Genomic DNA, 26,820 nt, shown 5'->3' with positions numbered 1-26,820 from the left:
TGGGACAAAGTCACCAGCAAGTCACGCTTAAGTCATGAATCGGCAAGTGTCAAGTCTCAAGTCATAATGACCACCAGTTGTTTGCAAGCTGACGTGAGACTTGGGACTTGAGACTTGCTGATTCACAACTTGACAGTGACTTTGTCCCACCGCTGTGGCTCAGTGCAGTCAACACTGTCATTGTGAATTATTTATTTTAATGTAACCTCGTCAGACGACTTGATAGTCCAGCAGATAGAAACAATTGTTCACGTCCAGATAGAAGCATGAAATTTAGCACAAATGAAGCCAAGTATATCCTTTTTCATATCAGAGCAAGGCCCACCTTGGATCTTGCTTGGTACTTGCATTGTTCAAGATGGTGTCCAAATATGGCAGCATTTTTGCTCATAACTTAAAATTATGACCTGCTAGGACATAATAATGTATCGTTGAGGAATATAAACATGGACATTCTGCACTTTTTGAGACCAAGATCAAGTCTGTACAACAAACAGTTCTTAAGATATGCATAGATAGTTTGTATAGATATGGTAAAATTATTGCACCGGATAAATTGCAGTTTGCATGTAGTAAAGCACAAAAGGTGACGGTAGGCGTAGTTGATGTTATACAGTCTGACTGAGTAAATGACCTGTGGAGGCGTTCTGTTTTGCACCAAGGGTGCAGCAATCTGTTACTGAAGGAGCTGCTTAAGGCTTCCACAGTCTCATGTAAGGGGTGAGAAGGATTGTCCATAAATGATGTCAGTTTAGATAACATCCTCCTCTCACCTACCACCTCTATGGGGTCCAAAGTACATTCCAGGACAGAGCCAGCCCCTCTGACTCATCTGTTGAGTCTCTTCATGTCCCTCTCAGAACTTCCACAGTGTAAAGTATGGCTGATACCACCACAGAGTCATAAAAGGTTTTCAGAAGTGTCCTGCACACAGCAAAGGACCTCAGAGTCCTCAGTGGATGGAGATAACTTTGGCCCTTCTTGTAAAGGACATCTGTGTTGTGTCCAGTCCAGTTTGTTGTTAAGGTGAACACCCGGGTATTTGTACTTCTCCCCTACAAGCTTTCTTGCAGCCACAGTGCACAAGCTCTTGACAGATTTTTGAAAGACTTGGGGAAAGTGGTCCACCTTGGTAGGAATCCTTCCCTGACCTCAGTCATCCCCATTCTATAGGACTTTGTAGATTTTTCAGGGAATTCAGGGCTTGACCCCACACATTACCACCTTGATAAGCAGCTCTTGTTCTGTTAATGCTTCTTTTGTTGGTGGAATGTTTTCAAATGACTGCCTTCTTTGTGCAAAAAGTGCTTGATGAGCTTTGTTCACTTGAAACAGGTACGACTGTACGTTATTACCAACTCGCAGGGGCGGGCCGACCGGGCAGCCACCCGGTTGTCCTGACGGGTGAGTTCGTGGTTACGTTACGGCAGAGCGCCCCCCCATCTCACCTCTCGCGTTAGGTGAGCAACGCTGCACAGTGCAGAGTTTGTGCAGGTGGAGGGGGGAATCATTCAATGTTTGGACGAGGAGGTGTTCGAAACGGAGTAAGACATAATCATGGTCTAGGAAACGATCAAAGCCATCAGGTGCCCAATTTCGAAAGAAAAAGAAAGAAAAGGAGAAAAGAGCAAAGGAAAAAGGTATGTATTGATTTATGTATTCCCGCAGCTTCACAGTGCTTTAAACTGTGTGGACGCTGAGCGTCCACAGAGTTCAATAGCGACACAAAGACTGCAGCAAAACGAGACGAGTCATTGGATAAATGCTGGGCTTTGTCCCGCCCATCGGACGCTCAGCGTGTCTGGGGTCTATGGGGCAGTGGGCGGGCCTCGGCTGGCCCGGACGCTCAGCTTCTGCATGATGATTGGATGATCTGTCTGAGGCTGAATCCCTTTTTGATTGACAGCGAAATGAGCGAATCAGCGATCTTTTGGTGTAAACATCCGTGGGAGCATTTTTAAATTTTCATTCTGTTCTGAGTTGAACCGGAGACTTTTCTAATGCTCTTAGCGGCATTTTCTTTGTTAAAAACGACTAGCGACAAATCAAGCTTCTATTTCTGGTGGGGGTTTTTTTTGTAGCTGTTTGTGTTTGGAGACTGACTTCTATCACTCTTTCTGACTTCTATCACTCTTTCTGACTTCTATCTCAGTTTCTGTTCCTACCGAGCAGCGGGTGCTGCTGAGCTCCTCCACCGTCACAAAGCACTCACAGGCGGACAAACTTCACACGAGCCTCGCGCCAGTCCCAGCTAGTGAGCTAGCTAGGTAGCAAGCTGCACATAATGGCAGACAGTTTGAATGTTGTAGATTTTGGTGAAGCCATTTGATAGTCTTCCTTACGAAGAAGCCGTGGCTGCTGTCATGGCTTCAGCTCTCAATGGTTTGCAGGCCAAAGTTAAAGCAACAGCCCCCAGGTCAATGTTTGTGCATTGTTCTGCACACAGACTGAATCTGGTTCTGTCTCAGGGGGCTAAAGGCTTATCTGAGTGCAGAATATTTTTTGCATCACTCTCTGGGTTTGCCACATTTTTCTCAAAATCCACAAGAGGATGTCTTTTCTTGAGTCTGCAGGCTGCTCAAGGTTGCCCAGAAATGCTCCTACTGGATGGAATTTCACATCATGGATAGTGAGCACTGTGGCAAACAATTATGATGCCTCCTGCAAACTTTTGTATATAGACTGTTTTCCTCTTACTTCTTTTTCACTTCTTGTTATTTATGACAAATTATTGTGGTTTGCCATTTTTGCCTTTAAAGAGTGTTAACTTCTTCACTTGTTGCTTCCTGTTACTTATGATACACAATAGTGTTTGTTATTTCTTCTTGTGTGTACAGTAATGGGTATAGAATTTACCTCGTTAGTCATTAGTTCATTTATTTATGATACATGATTGTGTTTTACCATTTTTTCCACTTTAATGTATAGGGGTTTTTTTGTACATTTTTTTGTCACTTCATGATATTCTGTAATATACAGATTAACTTCTTTTGTTATTTATATGGTGCAACTTTAATGGAGGTTTAAGTCTTGTTCATTATGGTGAATGGTACTGTATGATAATGCAAAGTGCACTCTGTTGGTAAAACTGAATGACGTGCAATATTTTGACCATCGGGTGGTGCTGTAGTGCAGTTGTGCTTTCTTAAATACCTGTACTGTACATAGTTGTAATGTGAAGTCACTGAGTCTTTTGCTTTTTTATGTTCAAAAACTTTAAATCACTCTAGGACCGCCACTGCCAACTCGTTTCACATCTTTAGCCTGATTAATGACGTAAGGCAAGAAAACTCCTCTTGAATACTCTTGGAAAGTCTTTACTTTATCCGGTGGAAGCATAGCTGCTCCATCAAAGACCTTCATGGTAACATCTGGTGACAACTGGTTATGTGATTCCCCAAGGCACTGAAACAAATCTGACTTTTTGCCTTGACGCAATTTGCCATGAGCAGACAGTGAAGGACGTCAGGCGTCGTTGTAATGTTTGAGCTTTTATCAAGGTGATGCTCACGTTCTGTTCGGCTTTAAGGATACCCGTTGGAGATCTTTGATTGGTGATGTTTACCATCCACATTTTAATGTTCAATTCACTGTTTTGCAGTGGTGAATCTCACACCGTCTCACGGTCTGTGACTCATGCGAGAGGTGAATTTCAGCAGAGTTCCAGTTCAGGGCACAATGTAACAAATCTCGTGAAGTTGACAAAACCCAGCAAGTATTTTATTTTATTTTTTAATGGAGAAAAATGCAGTTGAAAATGGAGATTTAAAGGAAACCATGTTCAGAAATGCACAGACTTTCATCAATAAAATGAAAATGGTTTGTTCAAGTTCTTTCATACTTTGCACACTGATGGTCCCCTTGACAGCCAAGTACATGTTGGCCTCAACTAAAAATTTATGGTTTTGGAGATATTGGGTTTTGCATTTGAACCTTCATATTTCATTGTAGATTATACATTTAATTCCCAGAAGGCTGGGAACTGGGCTGAAACAATTACAGCAAACACCTCCATTTGGTCCTATATATAATATATATACGAGGTCTGTTAGAAAACTATCCGACCTTTTATTTTTGCAAAAACTATATGGATTTGAATCATGTGCGCATGCGTGAGTTTTTTCACGCCTGTCGGTTGCGTCATTCGCCTATGAGCACGCTTTGAGTGAGTAGTGGTCCACCCCCTTGTTGGATTTTTATTGTGAGGAAAATGTCTGAACGATTTGGAGCTTTGCTGCATCAAATTTTTCCAGAAACTGTGAGAGACAGCCAGGTGGAAACCATTCGGAAGATTCAGACGACTTTCAGGGACGATTCTATGGGGATCACACAGATTAAGGAGTGTTACAACCGGTTTAAAGACGGCGCACAATGGCAGAGGGCGCGCCGCGCTCTGAGCAGTGATCGACAGGCTGAAACGACCAGATCATTTCCAAAGTGAACGCTGTGTTGATCCGGGACGTCGTCTGACTACTACAGAAATGGCAGAAGAGGTGGACATACCACTTTTTCGGCACATTCCACTGTTACAGGAGTTTTTGTCATGGAAAGAGGACCGGAGGAATTTGCCACGGAGCTGCTAATGGCGCGGGACAAAAGCACCTCCGTGTTGGTCTCACAGGACATGTTGTAACATGCCCAGCTCTTGCACCATTTGGAAGATTCAGACGGCTTTCAGTGGCTTTTCAGTCATGTGACTATCCGAGAAATTGTGGACGAGCTGGACATGCCACAACATGTCCTGTGAGGCTTCATCATGGCGTTGCTTTTGTCCCGCGCCATTAGCGGCTCCGTCCCGACGCACAAATTCCTCCGCACGTCTTTTCATGACAAAACTCTAACAGTGGAATGTGCTGAAAAATTGGTATGTCCACATCTTCTGCCATTTCTGTAGTAGTCAGACGACGTCCGGATCACACAGCGTTCAGTTTGGAAATGATCTGGTCGTTTCAGCCTGTCGATTGCCGCTCGGAGCGCGGCGCGCCCTCCGCCATTGTGCGCCATCTTTAAACCAGTTGTAACACTCCTTAGTTACAGTTTCTGGAAAAATTTGATGCAGCAAAGCTCCAAATTGTTCAGACATTTTACTCGCAATAAAAATCCGACGAGGGGGCTGGACCACTGCTCACTGAAAGTGTGCTCATAGGTGAATGACGCAACCGACAGGCGTGAAAAAAACTCAGGCATGCGCACGAAGGTTCAAGCTTGGCTGATGCAAGTGCACATGATTCAATCCATATAGTTTTTGCAAAAAATAAAAAGGTCCAGATAGTTTTCTAACAGACCTCGTATATTTGGCAGCAGTACCAATTTTTCTGCTTTCCTGATGAAGAGAAAATTTGGGGAATGTGTCTTTAGTTAAGAGAACAGTGGAAGAATAAACTTATATTGTTGTACAACCTTTACAGTGGATTCCTTATTACCCTTAACAGTTTGTTGTTCGTACGTTTGAAAGCCTCCTGACAGCATTGATCCAGGTCATGGTTGATGTGGTGAGCGTGGCGATGGTGGCTGTATGTGAGTTGTTAATGGAGTGGATTTAGAGGGTTGTTTTCGTGCGTGTATTGAGAGGAGTTAAATATACCCAAACCATTGCTGTGCTCGTGGTCGTACTGATCTCCAAGAGGAGAACCCAGGCATTACTTAGGTTTTGTTTGCTACCTGTTATTTGAAATCAGAGAAGGAAGTGGTTGAAAACTGCAGCCAGAAATTGAACTACACTTATGTCTGTGGAAAGCATTCTGCCGTAACTAATGTTTTAGAAAATATACTGAGGGATGTAAGCAGAGATGATCCTGTATAAACCATAGACTTGTATACACTTGTGGAGGCTTTTCAATGCGTGTTTAGATTTGGGTTGTATCACGCATCAGTAGGTTAAAAAGAAGAAACAGCCGGCGGGGTGTGTGTGTGTGTGTGTGTGTGTGTGTGGTGTGTGTGTGGGGTGTGTGTGTGTGTGGTGTGTGTGTGTGACAGAAATAAATTTGCAGTTAAAGATGAATAATTGAACAATTGATATGTATAATACATCCACAATTTTACAGGAATTTGAATTTCAGTTACTGTACAGGCATGTAGCCAGAGGAGTGAGGAGGTGTTGGAAGACCTCCACACCCCATTGTTACTTTAAAGATATATTTGTAAGACATTTTGCAGAGAATATAATAATAAAATAATAATAACAGTAATGTATTGTTAGCAAGTAAAGTACAGCGACCACACTTTGACCTATATAGTTCAGTCAGTTTTGCTCTGAGTTAGTCTAGTTTTACTATTACAATGCAGCACTGAATAGAATTAATAACAGCCATGTAAGTCAACTGTGTTTTATTTTGTTTAAAAAAGTCATGCAGGAGCACTGCTCTTAACTGTATTAATCAGACTGAGTCACATTTTGTGGCGCTTACAAGTTTCTCATCATTTTTTAACCCCCCCCCCCCCCCCCCCCCCCGTGCATGGATTGGCTATCTTTCAAAGATCTGAGTGTGGCTAAATTGCATTGTCGTCACATTACCAGCTGCGACATTGTGGCTGTGCAGCCCAGCGTGGTCTCGGTTGTGAGTCTGCACCGTAGTCTGTAATTAGCTTGGACTTTTTTCCTCTCTTAAAAGCCCACAGCTGAAATTCAGATGTTTATAATTCTTAGGTCCTGATGAAAGTAGTGAGTAACGTTAGAGATGACAGTTTCAGTCTGATGTTGTTGTTTTGTTGAACCGACTTGGTCCCTCATGGATCTGTTTTTTTGGACTATTAAATTGTAAACTGGGCTTTACTTATTATACCTTGAAAAGTTTTCCTCTGTTGAGGTCACAAGAAAAGCAATAAGAACTTTTTTTTTTTTTCTTGGCAGACCAGCAGCACAGTAACTTTTAGTCTTTAATTTGTTTTCCCCTTATGCCTGAAAGGAATGGTAAACTTTCAAAGCATGGAAAAGAAATATCACCAGTGTAGTTTTTTGCCCAGGGCAGATGATGCAGATGGCGATCGTCTTAACGTCATGTTACCAAAAACAGCAACACGACTTTAACTGCTAAGCCCTTCTTGCAGACCGCATCATCTGCCTTTCGTGCTTTAGCTTCACTGAACTTTGATGGTCACGCATTTGTCATTAATCCAGGATCCCGGCTGTAGTTTATGGCATCGGTCGGTATATTTCTCCTGGAGTGAAGATTGTTTTGAGGGCTCTTGCTTGGAGCACTTGATATACATCTTCCCCGTGCACTTGGATCTTAGACAAACACTCGTGCTTACGGATTTATGAGTGTAAATATTGCTGAGTGTTCGGCTGATGGAAATCAGACCTGGGCACTATCTGTGTGTGTTTGGAACCAAATCCGGGACCATGACCAAAGTGTGAAATCCACTAATTGAACGGCTGCTCCGGTGTCAGAGGTTAGACCAGATGACTCCGGAAGACTGAGACCAACATCTGGTATAGAGTTTGTTCCGCCAAGGCCCTGCTGTGGATGTCTTCCAGATTAGATGGTGCTGATAATGTGACTGCTTTGTATTTCGTTGTTCTTGTATCTTGAGCAAGCACATACAGTATTGTTCAGAATAATAGTAGTGCTATGTGACTAAAAAGATTAATCCAGGTTTTGAGTATATTTCTTATTGTTACATGGGAAACAAGGTACCAGTAGATTCAGTAGATTCTCACAAATCCAACAAGACCAAGCATTCATGATATGCACACTCTTAAGGCTATGAAATTGGGCTATTAGTAAAAAAAAAAAAAGTAGAAAAGGGGGTGTTCACAATAATAGTAGTGTGGCATTCAGTCAGTGAGTTCGTCAATTTTGTGGAACAAACAGTGTGAATCAGGTGTCCCCTATTTAAGGATGAAGCCAGCACCTGTTGAACATGCTTTTCTCTTTGAAAGCCTGAGAAAAATGGAACGTTCAAGACATTGTTCAGAAGAACAGCATAGTTTGATTAAAAAGTTGATTGGACAGGGGAAAACTTATACGCAGGTCCAAAAACTTAAACTTAACTCAAAATGGATAGAAGAATAACCAGAATGGCAAAGGCTCAGTCATTGATCAGCTCCAGGATGATCAAAGACAGTCTGGAGTTACCTGTAAGTGCTGTGACAGAAGACGCCTGTTATACGCAGGTACAAAAAATTATAGGCTGTTCATCTACAATGATCTCCAATGCTTTAAAATGGACAAAAAAAAACAGAGACGCGCGGAAGAAAACAGAAAACAACCATCAAAATGGATAGAAGAATAACCAGAATGGCAAAGGCTCACCATGATCATCCAGGATGATCAAAGACAGTCTGGAGTTACCTGTAAGTGCTGTGACAGTTAGAAGACGCCTGTGTGAAGCTAATTTATTTGCAAGAATCCCCCACAAAGTCCCTCTGTTAAATAAAAGACGTGCAGAAGAGGTTACAATTTGCCAAAGAAACACCATCAACTGGCCAAAGAGAAATGGAAGAATATTTTGTGGACTGAAGAGAGCAAAATTGTTCTTTTTGGGTCCAAGGGCAGCAGACAGTTTGTGAGACGACCCCCAAACTCTGAATTCAAGCCACAGTTCAGTGATGACAGTGAAGCATGGTGGTACAAGCATCATGATATGGGCATGTTTCTCCTACTATGGTGTTGGGCCTATATATCACATACCAGGTATCATGGATCAGTTTGGATATGTCAAAATACTTGAAGAGGTCATGTTGCCTTATGCTGAAGAGGACATGCCCTTGAAATGGGTGTTTCAACAGGACAATGACCCCAAGCACACTAGTAAACCAGCAAAATCTTGGTTCCAAACCAACAAAATTAATGCCTCGCAGAGATGAAGAAATCATGAAAAACTGTGGTTATACAACTAAATACTAGTTTAGTGATTCACAGGATTGCTAAAAAAGCAGTTTGAACATAATAGTTTTGAGTTTTGTAGCGTCAAAAGCAGATGCTACTATTATTGTGAACACCCCTTTCTACTTTTTTTTACTAATAGCCCAATTCATAGCCTTAAGAGTGTGCATATCATGATGCTTGGTCTTGTTGGATTTGTGAGAATCTACTGAATCTACTGGTACCTTGTTTCCCATGTAACAATAAGAAATATACTCAAAACCTGGATCTTAGTCTTACTTAAACTTAATCTTGTTAGTCACATAGCACTGCTATTATTCTGAACACTACTGTATACTCAGCTGAACCTTCAATACAAGAGCATCATATCCATTTGAAGTGGATATGATGTACATGCATACTTCCATTGTGTGTCATGTCTAAACATATGGTTAAAAAGTTGTGAAATTTCATTAATTTACTGGGGATATTCCTGCCATTATTTTTACCAAGTTGCATGTCTGCACCTTCAGCAATGTAGCTCCACCAATGGGTCGGATTGGGTAGTGCATGCAACTTTTAAACCTTTTGTTTCTTTTTCAAAAATCAGCTACCATTAGATTCCTTGGATCAGGCAGAGTTCAGTGCACCCTGGGACGTCTGTTTCTCCTATACCAGATTCTGTACTGTATTTGACTTCATGGAGGAGTAAAAAAAAACTTTCACAGGCCACAAATGTTGCCCAGTATTTATCAAAATTACTACAGTTAAACTTTAGACCAAACCCCATAATTGTATTGCTTTGGCGATTTTAATATTTCAAAGTATCCATCTGTCACATCAAATTAAATCAGAAGAGAGGCCATATTATAGCAAAGCTTGGATGTATCAAAACCAGAGCATGTACACCCTGATACAAAATAAACAAAATAAAACATAATGGGTGGGATTAAATGATCTTAAAGTAAACAGCAATGAGAAAATTTCTGACATCATCTCACTGCTTCACCTCAGGGAGCTTTGGTGGCTGCCTATTGCTTGTGCGTTGTGACACATTGATGCAGATCCATCAACTCAACAGAACTTACTTTCAAAATAGCAGCACCTTTAATAAAGGGAATGACAGACGACACTCATTTGTTTCTGTTACTCGCAGAACACACCCACAATGAATGACAAGAATAAATACAAGCCCTTTGTGCCCCATGTCCTATTTGGTGCTCGAGTTATGTGTTATGTGTTTATGTGTAAATAGCCAAAATGAATTGAACATGAATGCACATTTAAGTAGGGGTGGGCAGTATGACATAAAATTAATATCATGGCATTACTGGTTTTGTGCTATATGATGCCTTTAATAATTATCTTATTTGAACAAGAGTGTAAACCTTTTATATTTTTTAATCTTCAAAGACTTTAATGAGCTTTCAGCTCAAAAACTCCACTGGCTCACAACACGATCACAATTTAGCCATTTCCATGTCAATTATATCTTCTGTGAATATTACTTTGTCATGAGTTATATCTATAAGACAAGTGTTCGCAGATGTAACAAGAACAAAGAAGAATAAAAAAAGATGAATGGTCGCACAGACCTCAGTTGGCTGTGCTGAGGAGACCTGTGCCAACGTGACATCTGCTTTCCAAAGGATGAATATTTGGCATTATTTTTTGTTATTTTGTCAGTGTTTGTTTTCACTGGCATCATTAAAAAAATATTTCTGTCCTGGTGAGGGTCCTCATTGGCCTGATTTACCACAATGCTAACTGTACTGCACAGTCCACGTCATAGAACTCTATCACAGCGGTAATGATTGATTCCTGGCACTAAATGTCTTAGTGCACTGGAGATCATCAGAACAGGGCCCTTAGGTGTTTATGACAAACACATCAGTTACTGGAAGGTGAGACTCTTGATTTACTGGTTGATTTATGTTCCAATCCTCACCTGTGGTCATGAAATTTGGGAAATGACTGGAAGAACAACGTTGTGGATACAAGTGCCGGCAATGAGATTCCTCTGTTGGGTATCTGGGCTTACACTCCAAGACGGGACGAGAAGCTTGACTATCTGTGACGGACTCAGAGTAGAGCTGCTGCTTCTTCACATCGGAAGAAGCCAGTTCAGGAGGTTCGGGCATCTTGTGGGGATGCACTCTGGTCGTCTTCCAGGAATATCCAGCTGAGACGAGGCCCCAAGGACGATCTAGAACAGGGGTGCCCAAGTTCAGTTCTCGAGATGTACCTTCCTGACACTCTTAGTCATCTCCCTGTTCCAACACACCTGAATCCATTGAAAGACTTATCAGGCTTTTAATGAGTCTTTCATTGAATTCAGGTGTGTTGGAGCCTGGAGACAACTAAGAGTGTCAGGAAGGTAGATCTCGAGGACCGAACTTGGGCACCCCGATCTAGAACATGCTGGACGGATTATATTTCCCCGCTGGCTTGGGAACACCTTGATCAGGCAGCTTTGTTCGGACAAAAATGGTTGTTTGAGTCAAACAAACATCGTTAGACTCATCCAAGTGGAATGTTTGTTCACATCGAAATCCCCACCTACTTGTTACTAACTGTGCAGAATTCACATATGGGGTGGGTTTGATGGGTTGGACCTGGGGGGTTGCGTTACTTTCTCACCATTAGTGAACCACAGCATGATTCACTTATTGAATGGATCTAGTCCCAGTTTTTCAGCCAGACCGTGGTTATGTTTGGTCTGCACCTGAACATGAAGCGTGTCCACACTTAACTCCAATGATCTGAAGTGCCAGAATAACCACGGCAGCACCTTGAGCCGATTGAGCCGAATGAAACAGGCCAAGTGTGAAAGCCCTCTCAGAGGAAAAACAACCTCAAATCCCTGAAGTGATTCAGCCCATCAAGTGCTAGAATGCTTGAGTGTTGCAATGGAACAAACGTATAGCATTGTTTTAAAGTGCATCTTGTTGCTTTAATGGTTGTTTATTTGGCAGTTAAACTGACGTAATGTGGGATAGAGGGGCGTTTTTAAAGTGGGCCGCGTTACATCGAAGGTTTTTTTTTATAATGGCAGGGAATTAAAAGCAGCAGTGTGTCTGAGATGGGCCGTTCTGCCACTTCTGGAAAAGCTTGTGAGGCCTCCGCTAGGCGTCATTATTTCCTGCTTCTCTACTTGTTGTTGCAGGATCTCCCCTGGCTGACTTCCAGCGACTTTTGGTTTGAGTTGTGTCGGGTCCCTGTGGGATGGAACAGTGCCCGGCAGCTTTGTCCATCCTCTGAAATAACTGACTGAACTCTGTAGTTCCCTGAAGGCTACTTGACAAAACGCCTTTTGGCTCTCTGTGTGTCGCCCTTTGACTCTCGCTCCTATGGGCCAGTCATGCACGCTGATTAGATTAGGCAGCTCTGGAGCTCATCAGCCTTCTATTCTGTGGATCTGAGCCCTTCCCTGGTCACTCTGACCTGTTTTGACCTCTCACCCCCTCCAAGAGATAAGCTGCATCTGCCTTCAGCAAATCACAAACCTGTTTTGTGGTAAGTCCGGCAGGCCGGGGTCCTCCCGAAGACGACTCCTTCACCAGTCACTTTTCTTCCACATCAATGCCGGGCTGAGTGGAACATGCCCTCCTCGAAAAAGAGCCTGAGAACCAAGTGATGACTCGTGGAGGATGAGGAGGGGTCACTGCTGTCTGGTGAAAGGAGAAAAAATATGCAGTAGACTCTGTGTGTGTCTGGGGGTCAATCTCCGGGGAGTACACGCCAGGCGGGTTCTCGGCTCTGCAGCTGCGTGGCCTCGAGCGCATCATCAAGTCTGAGAGCAACCTTTTTCTATTATTGGCTGGTATTGAGGCAGACATGCTGGAATATTGATAAGCCTTTACCGCTCTATGCTAATGATGACACACTCTGACCTTCTGCGACATGCCATCTGTGCGTAAAGTGTAATAAGGGTCATGTGTCCTTTGGCTGATTTTTCTACAGAAAGATATTTCTAAAAAGGATTTATTTGTGTTTTACTTTGATATTTTTTGTTAAATTTTGAGTTCTTGGACTTGCAAAGCCAATGACATATTTGCTCTCAGAACTTGGCTATGAAACCATCTCTCATCGCACCAAGAATCACAGAGAAATGATCTACAGCTGCAGGTTGTCTCATGCGCTTTGTGCGGTGTAGAATGCATTTGGAATCTTGTCTCAAGGGGAATTATTTATATATATATATATATAGTAATGATTGGTAAAATGGTTGCATTTTCATTCCTTCTTATGAGTTAGATAATGTATCTGTAAAGTTATGTTTATTGTAGATGTAACATCTTGTCATAATTGTTGCGATGGCACTACGCGCAATGACACGCAGTGTTTCTGAAAAGGTTGTGCAACGTTCACGACTAGTTCATGAAATGAATGCGTGCCAGAAGTTTTGAGCATTTCAAAATTTTCTGTGCGCACTGGCACGCACAGTTTACAAAGAGTTTACTCACTGGCACACCAGATTGCGTGCCAGTGCGTGGATCGAATTTGTGGAAGTGTCAAGGTGCCTAAATTGTGTACTCTGAAAAATGCAGTGAGTAAATGAATATGTAGATTGATAAAGTCTGTCCTCTCCAGTTTAACATGACAGTTCATTCAAAAAAAACAAAAGCTTTCATCTTGTAACTTGACAAATTAAGAGTACGAGGTCTGTTAGAAAAGTATCGGACCTTTTTATTTTTTTCAAAAACCTGATGGATTAAGGAGCGGTACAACCGGTTTAAAGACGGCCGCACAACGGTGGAGAGCGAGCCACGCTCCGGTCGGCCATCAACATACTGAAATGACCAGATCATTTCCAAAGTGAACGCTGTGGTGATGCGGGACCATCGTGTGACTATCCGAGAAATTGCGGAAGAGGTGGACATCAGCACTTTTTCGGTACATTCCACTGTAGAAGACAGAAGATTTTGCCATGAAAAGAGTGGCTGTGAAATTCATGCTGCTTCTGATCGTGGAGCAAAAGCGCCTTCGTGTTGAAGTCTCACAGGACATGCTGAGACATGCCCACCTCTTCCACAATTTCTCAGATAGTCACACGACTGAAAAGTCACCGAAAGCCGTCTGAATCTGCCGAGCGCGCTGCACACGTCCCACACAAAGGCTGCTTACCAGCAAATGATGCAATCAACAGGTGTGAAAAAGTTCACGCATGCGCACAAAGGTTCAAGGTTTGCTCATGCAAGCACACATGATTCAAATCCATCAGGTGTTTGCAAAAAATAAAAAGGTCTGATACTTTTCTAACAGACCTCGTATACACACACACACACACACACACACATCATGGGGACAGAATGTTGTTTATTATGCAATAAAAACAATGAAGACACAACTGTTAGCAGGTAGCGGTAGCCTTGGTGGCCCTCAGGCTACGGTGGCCCAGACAGGTCAACACGAAAGCAACACTCACAATATAAATACAAAAGCTGCAGCAGGAATGCAAATTAATTAAGTGAACAGCAGTGTATCTAATATTACTGGACTGTTATTGCAGACAGGTGGACTATTTTTGGTTTGTGAATCTAACAGTTCCTGAATGGGATCTGAACCATATCCAAATTTTATTACTGTGTAAGTATTGTTCAACTTTGCAAATGTTTTATGTATCTTACAAAAACTGTGCCCAAACCCAGACCTGTATTCTAATCCTAACCCAGCATCATTTAAGATAATAAAAATCTGTTAGGCAGCAGAGACTGGTTTAGGTTTGAAAATTAAAATAAACAAGCAAATCCTAGTACCTCATCCAGGTTTGCAAAATACCAGCAGCAGATATGGTCAAACTGTCCACCAATAGAAATAGTCCCCGAAAGCCTGGTTCAGTATAGACGGACTACTACTCACTTCCGTTGTGACTTCATTTGTTTTCAGGCTGCATCTTTTGCCTTCTTGTTGACATCTCTGGGCCAAGAAGCACTCACTTAGGGCGGCACGGTGGATTAGTGGTTAGCACTGTTGCCTCACAGCAAGAAGTTCCTACAATTGCTTCCTTCCTGGTCCTTTTTTTGTTTTGTTGGTTTACTCTGGGTCCTCCGGCTTCCTCCCACGTCCAGAGACATACATGTTAGGTGAACTGGACACTTTAAATTGACCGTAGGTGTGATTGTGTTTGTCTGTCTAAATGTGATATACTGGCATCCTGTCCAGGGTGAACTCCATCTCTCGCCCAGTGACTGCTGGGATAGAGGCCAGCTCCCCTGTGCCCCTTAATTGGTATAAGTGGGTACAGAAAATGAATGAAATCACGTGTTGTCTTTCTAGTACAAAGACACACACCCAAGTATTCAGCTTTTTCTTATTGGTAAGAACAGACCCGTGTAAAAATGTCTTCAGTCCAACTAAAAGGTCCTCTATTTAAAATACGAGGTAATGGTACTTGTGGACATGAATACAGTAAAGGCTGTGGCAATCTGCCACTGGACCCCAACGAGCTTCACCTTCACCCAAATAAATGACCTCTGGCTGACCTTGCAGGGCAATAAGCGAAGTGCGCAACGCATCTGCGCATGCGTGGGTCAAACGTTGGCAAAAATCCCAGCTACCACACTCACGCTGCTCCCATTGAATTTCATATACAGTAGCATTAGCGGACTGTAAAAGTTAAGGCTTTTACAGGGATTGTTTCAAAGGCTTTAAGCCTTAAGCGACGCACACAGTAATGACAGGTGCACATTGTGCTGTTTTCAAATGCTTGAACAGAATTTACAGGCTTGAAAGTTGGCTGAAAACACACGATTGCAAAGCTCCGCCGAGTCCACACAAAGACGGAAAGAAGAAATGTGGTCGTAAACTTCCGTTCATTCTACACAATGTCGCCACAGAAAAGAAAGATCCAGACGGACGTAAACGATGGACTAAAATTGTAAGTTTCTTGCACACATTTATTTTGTCAATATCCTGAAACTGGGCCGCCATTTTCATGCATCGGCTTATGACTGTAATGTCGCGCCATGAATGACGTGGTGCGTAATATTGTAAAATTAATTCAATAAACAAACTGCATGCATGCACATATCATTGTATGTCAACTTATCAAAACAAACGTGACACCAAAGAGGTTATATGTGAGACCCACCTTCATTGTCGTCATTATGAAGCCGGCAGAGTTACGATTTCTCATCCCTGCTTAGCAAATATTCTGCAATATCCACAGTTTCAGACTCTGGACTTCGTCTAACCATCCGTCAGTTGCCTTCAAGGGGTCAGAAATTTCTTTGTCTCCAACTATCAACAGGGACCGGTCATTTTCGACAGCGGCTCTCTCTTCCTCCTTTGTTGGCACTTCTGTAACAATGCAGCACACGCAAGCACAACCAGCTCTTCTTTCCGCTTCTGTCCGCTGCCGTACGTAGTCCTGGTTGTAACAGGCAATCCGCTGAGTTTACAAAAATGCTTTAAAACGTCAACTTCCCAGCGGTTGAAATGATCCAAATCATAGCACTCCTCACTGCTTTCCGCCGCCATAGCTTGTGGGTTGGTAGTCAAACAATTTAGCCTACCCATAATGCACCGCGCGGCCTGAGATGCGCACTTCGCTTATTCTGGAATCTGCCTAATAGTGTGTGCCACATTTGGTCCAGACTGGGTTGAAATTCAAAATCCTTGACCTTGATTTTTGCTAAAATGAATTAACGCCAATTTCACGGTCAGCCTTTATTGATTTCTACCAATGTTGGTAGAAATCAGCAAGGACCTGAGAGGAGTAGACCAACACACGCAGATATGACTTTAACCCCAGTGATTGACCTTTAATTCTGGAACCCACTTCCATATGTTTGCCAAGTTTGGTGGACATCAGTGTGAAAATGCAAATTTTGAGAATTGACTTTGACCTTTGATGAAACAAATCCCATGAGGGTAATTCTGGGGTTGACCATTACTGACATACCAAGTTTGGTGGAAAGATGGACAATGGACCTGGGAGGAGCAGGGCAACAGAGAGACAGACAGAGACAAAGAGAGAGATGTTGCTCAAATGATTACATCACCAAAATGAGCTTGATCAGTAAAAGTTCTTCTTAAGCAGACTGGCTTGTTTCAGAGTTTTATAGTGTGTGTATTTGGACCGTCTGTGTCTGGACACACTGGTCCAGCTTTCCAACTGTCATCATTTCATTTTCACTGTGAAGTCCAAGGATGACTCAGAATCTTCTGGCCCATTTGAGCCCACGTTGCAACCAGCGGTCTGACACTGTCTGTTTGTGACCTGGTTTAACTGGCACCATGGAAACCACTTTTTTTGGTTTGGATTGGCCGGCTGTCACTGGTCATTATCACCACTGCACCCTGGTGTGTGAGCGCACACCAGCAGGACTAACGGCCATAACGGTCTCTGTCTTTTTCTGGTCAGGAACTCTTGATTCCCCTCCCCACTGCCCTATCTCCTACAACCACAGGGTCTTTGTTTTGATTGAATGTCTCCACTAATCCTCATTGTGCGAGCCAGCAGCTGTGGTCGCCGAGGAGAGGTCTGCCTAATGATGTGTGCAGCTGTGAATGGATTTGCAGGGTTTGGTCTCTCCAGGTGAGCACGATGACGCCACTAGACCGGACTGAGATGGAGTTACAGCAGCTGTGGGAATGCACGCACGAAACAAACCAGTGCACAAATGGGACTAATGCACACTATAGGTTATTTCAAGTTGATGTGAACAGACTTAATTGAATTTATTGGGAGTTTGGAGGGCTCGTTCCTCCTGTTTGGTTCCGTCTCAGGTATGATCACTGACACAGACATGGTTTAAACAAACCCCCCCACAGGTTCGCCTTGGAGTCAGCTCCTCTCCTTTTTTCCTTGAATTCTCTCTCTTCGTAGTGTTGCCAGGGCAGGGCCCTTTGCAAAAAAAAAACAAAAAAAAACCCCAAAATAAATCAAAGGATTTATTTTCAAGCTAAAGTGAGTGTGGCTGTTCCATATTTCTATCCCACTGTCTCCGTTCGGTTACCTTTCTCTGAGGAGAAAACTCTGATTTATAATGACAGACATTCAGAACCTGATTGCTTGTGGCCAGTTTCGCAAAGATGATTGCAGGCATTTCTTTGTTTTCTGTTGCTGTTTGGGCAAAGCCGCAGCCGCTCAGCAGGACGTGTCCTCTAAAGATGGTGTGGAGTAAACATCTCTCCCACTTTCACCGAAAGCGCCATTGTATCTTGCAGTCTTCCGTTCGGGTTTCATGTGGGCAAAATTGATTAAGTTGCTGATGCAGATGTTCTACTCTGTGTCTCGCCGCGATTGTTCTCGTACGTGGAAGACAAAAAGGCTGGATGATTTCTCTGATATTTAACATTTTACTTGAGTAACATCCAGAGTTGGGTCAGCAGTTGTACTTGGACTTTCAAGTACTTTTTCAGGTACTTGGACTTTCAAGTACTTTGAAATGTACTTGACCCAACACTGGGTAGCATCATAGAATGTGACATTTTTACAAAGCATACACCATCTAAAGTCAGTGATTTGAACAAAAGACGGATGAGTCCATCCATCAACTTCAGGTAATCATCTTGTAAGTCACCAGATTAAAAGGGCATATAATTGGGACAGGGGAGAGTTATTGCTCCAGGTGGAAGAGTTTAAGTATCTTGAGGTCTTGTTCAGGAGTGGAGGTAAGTTGGAGCATTAGATCAATAGGCTGATTGGGGCAGCATCTGATGTTTTAGAGACACTGTACCAGAACGTCATGGTGAAGAAGGAGCTGAGCCAGAAGGTGAATCTCCCAATTTACCAGTCAATTTATGCTCCTATTCTCACCTATGGTCATGAACTTTGGGTAATGACCGAAAGAATAAGATTCTTGGGTATCTGGGCTTGCAGTCCTGGACAAGTTGAAAAGCTCTACAATCTGCGAGGGACTCTGAGTAGAGCCGCTGCTTCTTGGCATCAGAAGGAGCCAGTCGAGGGGGTTTGGGTGTCTGGTGGGGATGTTCCCTTGGGGGGAGGCGGACCCAAGGGTAGACCCAGGACAGGCTGGAGGGATTATATTACCTAACTGGCTTGGGAACACCTTGAGATCCCATGGAAAGAGTTACTTGGTATAGTATAGGGAAGTGTGGGTGGTTCTGCTGCCACTGCGACCCAGAATTACAACCCCTGGCAATAATTATGGAAACACCGGCCTCGGAGGATGTTCATTCAGTTGTTTAATTTTGTAGAAAAAAAGCAGATCACAGACATGACACAAAACTAAAGTCATTTCAAATGGCAACTTTCTGCCTTTAAGAAACACTATAAGAAATCAGGAAAAATAATTGTGGCAGTCAGTAACGGTTACTTTTTTAGACCAAGCAGAGGGAAAAAATATGGACTCACTCAATTCTGAGGAATAAATTATGGAATCACCCTGTAAATTTTCATCCCCAAAACTAACACCTGCATCAAATCAGATCTGCTCGTTAGTCTGCATCTAAAAAGGAGTGATCACACCTTGGAGAGCTGTTGCACCAAGTGGACTGACATGAATCATGGCTCCAACACGAGAGATGTCAATTGAAACAAAGGAGAGGATTATCAAACTCTTAAGAGGGTAAATCATCATGCAATGTTGCAAAAGATGTTGGTTGTTCACAGTCAGCTGTGTCTAAACTCTGGACCAAATACAAACAACATGAGAAGGTTGTTAAAGGCAAACATACTGGTAGACCAAGGAAGACATCAAAGCGTCAAGACAGAAAACTTAAAGCAATATGTCTCAAAAATTGAAAATGCACAACAAAACAAATGAGGAACGAATGGGAGGAAACTGAAGTCAACGTCTGTGACCGAACTGTAAGAAACCGCCTAAAGGAAATGGGATTTACATACAGAAAAGCTAAACAGAAGCCATCATTAACACCTAAACAGAAAAAAACAAGGTTACAGTGGACTAAGGAAAAGCAATCGTGGACTGTGGATGACTGGATGAAAGTCATATTCAGTGATGAATCTCGAATCTGCATTTGGCAAGGTGATGATGCTGGAACTTTTGTTTGGTGCCGTTCCAATGAGATTTATAAAGATGACTGTCTGAAGAGAACATGTAAATTTCCACAGTCATTGATGATATGGGGCAATATAATAAATGCACAAGTTTACGTTGATATTTTACACACTTTTCTTATCCCATCAATTGAAAGGATGTTTGGGGATGATGAAATCATTTTTCAAGATGATAATGCATCTTGCCATAGAGCAAAAACTGTGAAAATGTTGCTTGCAAAAAGACACATAGGGTCAATGTCATGGCCTGCAAATAGTCCGGATCTTAATCCAATTGAAAATCTTTGGTGGAAGTTGAAGAAAATGGTCCATGACAAGGCTCCAACCTGCAAAGCTGATCTGGCAACAGCAATCAGAGAAAGTTGGAGCCATATTGATGAAGAGTACTGTTTGTCACTCAATAAGTCCATGCCTCAGAGACTGCAAGCTGTTATAAAAGCCAGAGGTGGTGCAACAAAATACTAGTGATGTGTTGGAGCGTTCTTTTGTTTTTCATGATTCCATCATTTTTTCCTCAGAATTGAGTGAGTCCATATTTATTTCTCTGCTTGGTCTAAAAAAGTAACTGTTACTGACTGCCACAATTTTTTTTCCTGATTTCTTATAGTGTTTCTTAAAGCCAGAAAGTTGCCATTTGAAATGACTTTAGTTTTGTGTCATGTCTGTGATCTGCTTTTTTCTACAAAATTAAACAACTGAATGAACATCCCCCGAGGCCGGTGATTCCATAATTTTTGCCAGGGGTTGTAGATAAACAGCAGAAAATGAAAGAATGAATACATTTGGGACAAACCCTTTCATTCATACCAGTTCAATTTTAATGCAGCAGATATTTTCAAAAAACACATTTGTTTTGTCTGTATAATAACCCATAAATGTCTTTGCCACCTGCTGTGTGGTTAGTGGATGCTGGCTTGATGATGGATTAGGAGCAGGTGTGGCTGTCAGTGAGAGACTTTGTTTCAGCAGAAAAATATACTGAATGACAAAAGTACCATGCTTTCTGGATTATACCAGTAAGTCATAAGGGTTTTTGTTTGTTTTTTAACTAGTTTGGGAGGTCCTGTGACTAACGCATGCAGGGTTTTGAAGTTACATGTAGTGTGAAACAAGTTTTTGTCCATTTATTTCATTTCTAAATGTCTAGGTCTTGTTACTTGAAATTGACATTCTCAGGGGTTCATCTGCCCAGTCGTGGACAAAGATCTAGTCAGATCGCCTTCTGAATTCATCTGTTAACTTGTTCATGAACTTGTTCCAAGCTGACAATAAGAGTTGGCTGCAAATTCTGGGTGTTACAAGGCAGATAGACACCAACATGCATCACTGGTCAGCAGGACCAAACTGTATTAATCTGTCCAGTACACATCATTTGAAACGTCTCTAACCCCAGGTTGTTTTGGGTTTATTGATGTCAGGTATAATTTCTAGTACTCCAAAGGTCTTTTATTCACATTCTGACATTGCTTTATACCTGTCAGCTGATTTCACACCTGGTATATGAAACATGTGGGAACAGACCCGTCCAGACGTCCTACATGTGGGAATCTCCTGTGAAAATGTCAAATCTTTGTCTTTTTCCTGGGAAACTGGTTTAACACAATCTAATTCTAACCAGTTCCACGTGGAAGAAGAGAGACGCAGTAACTGATGGTGGAGATAAAGAAAGTTGACTTCAAAGACATTAAAAGAGGAGGAAGAAAATAAGCGCGAGATGAGGCGAGGCTTTGTTTCACAAATAACAGGAGAACCTCAGGTCAGACATCTGGTCATCCGTCTCCCAGGGGCAGACGTCTGGGAACGTCTCCGTACCCACTTCAGTTCCCCACCCTTCGGTTTTCACCCAGTCCGCGTTTGATCCTGCATGGCCACTCCCATTTGTACACGAACCACCACGAAGTGAAAAAGACAAATGAAGAACGAAAACAGAAAAACTGCATTGATGTGATGGCAGAACTGGGGACAACTTAGACAGATCTGATTGGGGGGCCTGTGGACACCGCAGTGACCGAAGCCGTGTTCAGGGGTATTCAGTGCCAGAAGCCTGCCACTTTAGATCTGACGATACACGTTTGTTGATCCCTGGATCACGAAGTAGAGAACTGAAGGACAAGACTTGTCAGATGTCCATCAGAGGGACTGTATACGGGGTTCCAGACAGCCTGGACTCCAAGCAGTAGTCCCAGCTGTAGGCTTCATTCCTTCTTGTAGGATTGGTTGTGCTGGGGTGGTACAGACTGGGGCTTGAGTAGATCTGACTGACAGTGCACAGGTGGTTGGGTGACTGTGTGCATCTGGTTCCCCATCACCACTCTGGGCACTGAGGTATGGTACCAGGAAACAGCCTAGAAGAAGCCCAGAGTTTAAACGGTTTTCTTCATATTAATGTAATTTAGCATCTAATCTCTTTCTGTGTGTGCTGTGTGTGCTGTGACATCTGCCACCTATGAACCGCCCTGGAACCTGAACGGCAACCACCAAGGCAAACAATTTGCTGCATCCAGGTGGAACTTATGCATGTCTTTGGCCTTTTCCCTTTGCTGAGGTCCTCAACCCCGAGACACCCATTGACCAAAAGCGACCTTTCAATCAAATCAATATTTCTAACTACAGTATTTATAACACAATATAATGAATTCAGGGTCATAATCGACAAGTAAAATGCACAGTGGCTTCGGTGGTTAAAACTGTTACGTAATAGTGAGTGTGGAGGAAAAATGGCGTTTTCCTCACGTCTGCAGGACAGAGCAGACTGGACCACAGGCATCCATTGCCTTGCTGTCTTCGTTGATATAACATGTTGTGTTTCTCCAATTCATGACTAAACATCTGATCATGTACTAGACCGGCCAAAGGCCATGTTTGTTTGTATTATGATTTTAGTTTCATTACAGCAGAGGTTCCTTAACACGCCTCTCTGAGTGTGCAACGCCAGAAGGCTCAGTGGGTACGTTGCATGTGTACCTTTTGAAATTCTCCAAGTGCACCTGTTTTTGGCTTCAACCAAAATAAATCTTCTCTGCGTCGATATGTCTGACTCCTGAATGCTCCTTTATCATCTGAATCTTATTATGCTGACATTATTGCAGAAATTCCCCAACAGTGAGAAGGTCCGGGGACCACTTTCACACCTGGTCCTTTCTATGCAGAATCCATGCACTAGTCCCAGCAGTCCAGGGTGAAACCTGCCTCTCGCCATGTGACCTCTGGGACAGGCTCCGGCTCCCCGTGATTCTTAATTGGAAAAAACGCGGGTATAGAAAATGAATGAATGAATGTAGCAGTTCCATAACCACCTGTTCATTGAGCTGCTGCCCCCACGACCCGACTCCGGATAAAGCGGAAGAAAATGAATGGATGGATGGATGATGATGGATGAATTGTTTTGTTTTCATAAGCCTAGAATGAGCCCTTCATATCTGCACGGTAGCGGCCCCCTTATGGAGGCTGCCATAAGGAACTGGTGGTTGCTGTCTACAGGCTGCTCGTGCAGGCTAGCAAGTTTTAAAATGTTCATTTTTGTTAAATGGAGGATCAGACATATTGTTTATCACAAGAAGGCAAAGGAGCATGAACAAGTGAAAATGTAAAGGGAAACAAAACTGTGACAGCATGATGCAATCTGCAATCTCACCACTAGATGACACTAAATCACATATACTGTATCTTTAACATTATTTGGGTAAGAACTGTGAAAACAGTGTTGACTCAGAGTAACAATCACAAACCTGAATCATCCGTTTGCATGGATTATGTTTGAAGGGTAGCCAATCCCGTGACAGCTCTGAGTTTGATTTCTGCAAAACTCTATTTTTGCAACCATAAATAGCTACTGCAAGCTGGAAATTATCATTTCACCACTGCTATATGCAGTCATAAAATATATAGCAGGTGTTTAGACTGTCAGAAAATTGAAATGCAAAAGTGTGGACTGCAGAATACTTAAAACATAGACGCTCTTTCCAAATTTATGTCCATTAATGTGGACTCGGCCCAAATCGGGCAGCTCAGCAGTGTGCAGCAATCCCTCAACGATACAAATGTTATCTTATCTCTTTCTTTCTAGATGGTTAGGCACATTAAAGGAGCCATTATGGCCTAGTTACTGCAGAGTTATCAGGTTCCTGGGGGCCAGGGGTCTGTGGCTCTGGGGGAGGAGCTGTATCAGCGTTTAGTTCACAGGTTCAGAGGCTAGATGGTGCCTGTCTGTCTTTTTAGACAACATAACACAATTTAGCGATTGAGGCGGAGGCTGTGAGGGTGCATATGTGAGCGAGTGAACTCATGTGAAAACCATTCACTCATTATGTCTGTCATCATGTCTGGGAGAGACTTGGCTCATGTCCAGTGCAGAGAAATTACCCTCCTGTCCTTATTACAGGCTGCTTAATACACCTGACTTTAGTCATAGCGCAATGCCTCAGTGATGAGTTCATCAGCTCAGGACCAAGAAGATAAGTAGGTTATTTAAACTGAACCTCTTTAATACGCCTTTTTTGGTCTTTGTTTTGTTTGTTTTTTTCCTCCCACAGAAAAGTACTTAATTTGATCTGACATGTAAACCAGCCTTGTTGAAAGATGCTCTGCAGCCGCCTGCTGTTTTTCACTTAAAGCCATCAGATTAACTACAGGAAGGTGAGGTCATCTCTATGCAGGACATGCATGCATGCACACACGTGCACATATCTTCATGCAGAAAAGGATGTTGGATGGGAGTGTGGATGTGGATAATCAGTGCATTAGTGTGGAGTGGGTAATTGGCGTACTCCTGTGGGACTAAAACTCGCCTTGTGTTTTTGTAATGGCTCGGTTTGTAAATGTAAAACATGTTACACTGTGTGAAAGTGGACATGGGGACACATTTGTGTCTGGAGACACAGTAACTCAAAAAGTAGTCGACTAGGTTTGGTGTAATTTTGTTTGGCGATTTCCCTCAGGTCAAGGAGGAACTGATTAATTGTTGGACTCGATCCCTGACTCAGTCATATAATTTCATGTGTGAAATCGGTTTTCCTTTGTTTTCTGTAACATTTTTCTATTGTGACATTGACCCTTTAAAGTTTTATATCATTTTATCCCCCAATATGAAATATGGGGTATTATGGCGATCAGCATGTCCATCTGTCTGTCCATTTTCATTTGTTAGCGAGATATCTCAAGAGCCAGTTGACCAATTTCATATTGATATGTGGGGGCCGGGGGGGTGGGGTGGGGGGATATGTCGTCTCCTGATGATTATTGTTCATTGTGAGATAAGTTTCCTTTGATCTGCTTAACCCCCCTGGAGCCGACGCCATCGTATACAGCGGCTAAGACCAGGCTTTACTAAATTATAAATAACTTTTGAATGATATGAGATAGAAACTTACTTTTTTTTTTCTGAAAAGTTACCTCCACGGACTTTCGAGCCAGCCATTGGCCATCTTTGTACTCCTCATAGAAGCTGTGATGACGTGCGCAATGTGAGTGTCCAATCGGAATTGGTTCACCATCACATGGTTTTCCAAAATCCAATCGTAGGGCAGATTTACCTCACCTGAAAAGCCAAAGATCATTTTCAGGAGTGGTGTGTTACTAGTTGGCCCGTTTGAATAGCCCCCTGGGTGCTCCAATGAGTACATACTCAGTGCATCCTGCGCCATTACACACAGCAATCAGTGAAAGCAGGAGCAGACGGAGAGCCTCTGATGACAATCTCACATGCTCAAACAAAGAGTGTGTAACTATCAGGATTGCTCCACTAGTTTGCATGTGAATGTTACTGGATAACTCTGTTGCTTTCTCTGTGTAAAGCACTGTTTACCATATCAATGGACAACAAAACGCATAGACCATTTTGTACATATTGTTCAAAATGTGCATTTGTGTTTATTGTTTGAACCTTTTTGCTGTACAGTCTTTCACACAAGATCTCAAATTACCTTTATAAAGTGTCAACAGTTATTATATTTTGCTGTGTGTTTTGAATAAATGTGTGTGGAAAATTATTTTTTGCCTTATTTTTTCCTTGCCTATTTTTGATTGTAAACCTTTATTAGACTTATAAAACACAACAAAAACATATATATTCTGAAAGCACAGGTTGTCCTGAAAAAAAGAGACATAAAACGTGATTGTGGGATGCAGGGAGAGCTGTTAACAGCAATAAAATGTTTATGCCAGGCGAGTGAACTGTCCAAAAAATGCCCTCAGACCCCAGAGGGTTAATATTGTGCCTTATGACAGTGTTGTAGTTTTAAAATGTCACTTTTTCATTGAGATAAGTTTTCCTTTGGTGTTTCAGGTTCTTGCCTTATGTCATTACAGTTTTAACATTTTCCCTCTTCTCATTGTGAAGATGTTGACATTTTTCTTTTTCGTTGTGAGATAGGCTTTCCTTTAAGAGTCTTGCCTTGTGACATCATAATCACTGCAAAATAAGATTTTCTTTGACCTCTTGACATTCTTGTCTCATTAAATCAACAAAGTGTTTAAAATTATTTTTTTCTTCTTATTTTTCTTCTTGCCTTGTGACATCATAAAGCTCGATTATCTACACATAGTTCTTGGAAAGTTTAGAGTTTGCATGCAGGCTAGATGGGAGAAAAAGAATTCTGACCACCCTGCTCCATCGGTTGGTGAAGATAAAGATGGCGGTGGCGACTCCTCCATCCTTCGGTTAGCTGCTGTTCTTGTTTTTTTTTGTCAGTCATTCGTTTGGTCAAATTTGATTTCATGAAACTCTTTGTTGGTTGGACGCTGTGCTTTTATTGTTTTCCAATGACAATCAACCGTCCAGCCTCACACCTAAACCCAGAACAGAAGTTTTGGAGTCAACAGAAACCTGACTTTTTTCCGCCTTTGTTCTCTTTGAAACTCTCCCGGTGAGCCTTTTAAAGCCTCTCTGTCTCAGCGTTGGCTCCAAAGACAAAGAGTAGTAAATGTAATACAGCTGCACAGCTTCATTAACAGGCAATGCTTATTATTCTCAGCAATAATTGGTTTGCCTTTTAAATTTTCCCTTTTTTGTATTCCATTCCGCTC

General features: G+C 42.4%; 2 protein-coding genes across 2 annotated transcripts in view; both read left to right on the top strand.

Moving 5' to 3' along the window:
• Positions 1-26,820, top strand: part of LOC117530076 (LHFPL tetraspan subfamily member 2a protein) — a 120,396-nt gene that overhangs the window by 914 nt on the left and 92,662 nt on the right. The gene's annotated exons all lie outside the window — the stretch shown is intronic.
• The window catches only part of LOC117530039 (LHFPL tetraspan subfamily member 2a protein-like), a 73,498-nt gene that overhangs the window by 916 nt on the left and 45,762 nt on the right, over positions 1-26,820 (top strand). The window lies entirely within an intron of this gene.

This window comes from Thalassophryne amazonica, chromosome 17 (assembly GCF_902500255.1).
Source record: "Thalassophryne amazonica chromosome 17, fThaAma1.1, whole genome shotgun sequence".
Lineage (NCBI taxonomy): Eukaryota > Metazoa > Chordata > Actinopteri > Batrachoidiformes > Batrachoididae > Thalassophryne > Thalassophryne amazonica.
The sequence above is the reverse complement of the archived record's forward strand: the minus strand, read 5'-3'. Positions and strand labels throughout refer to the sequence as shown.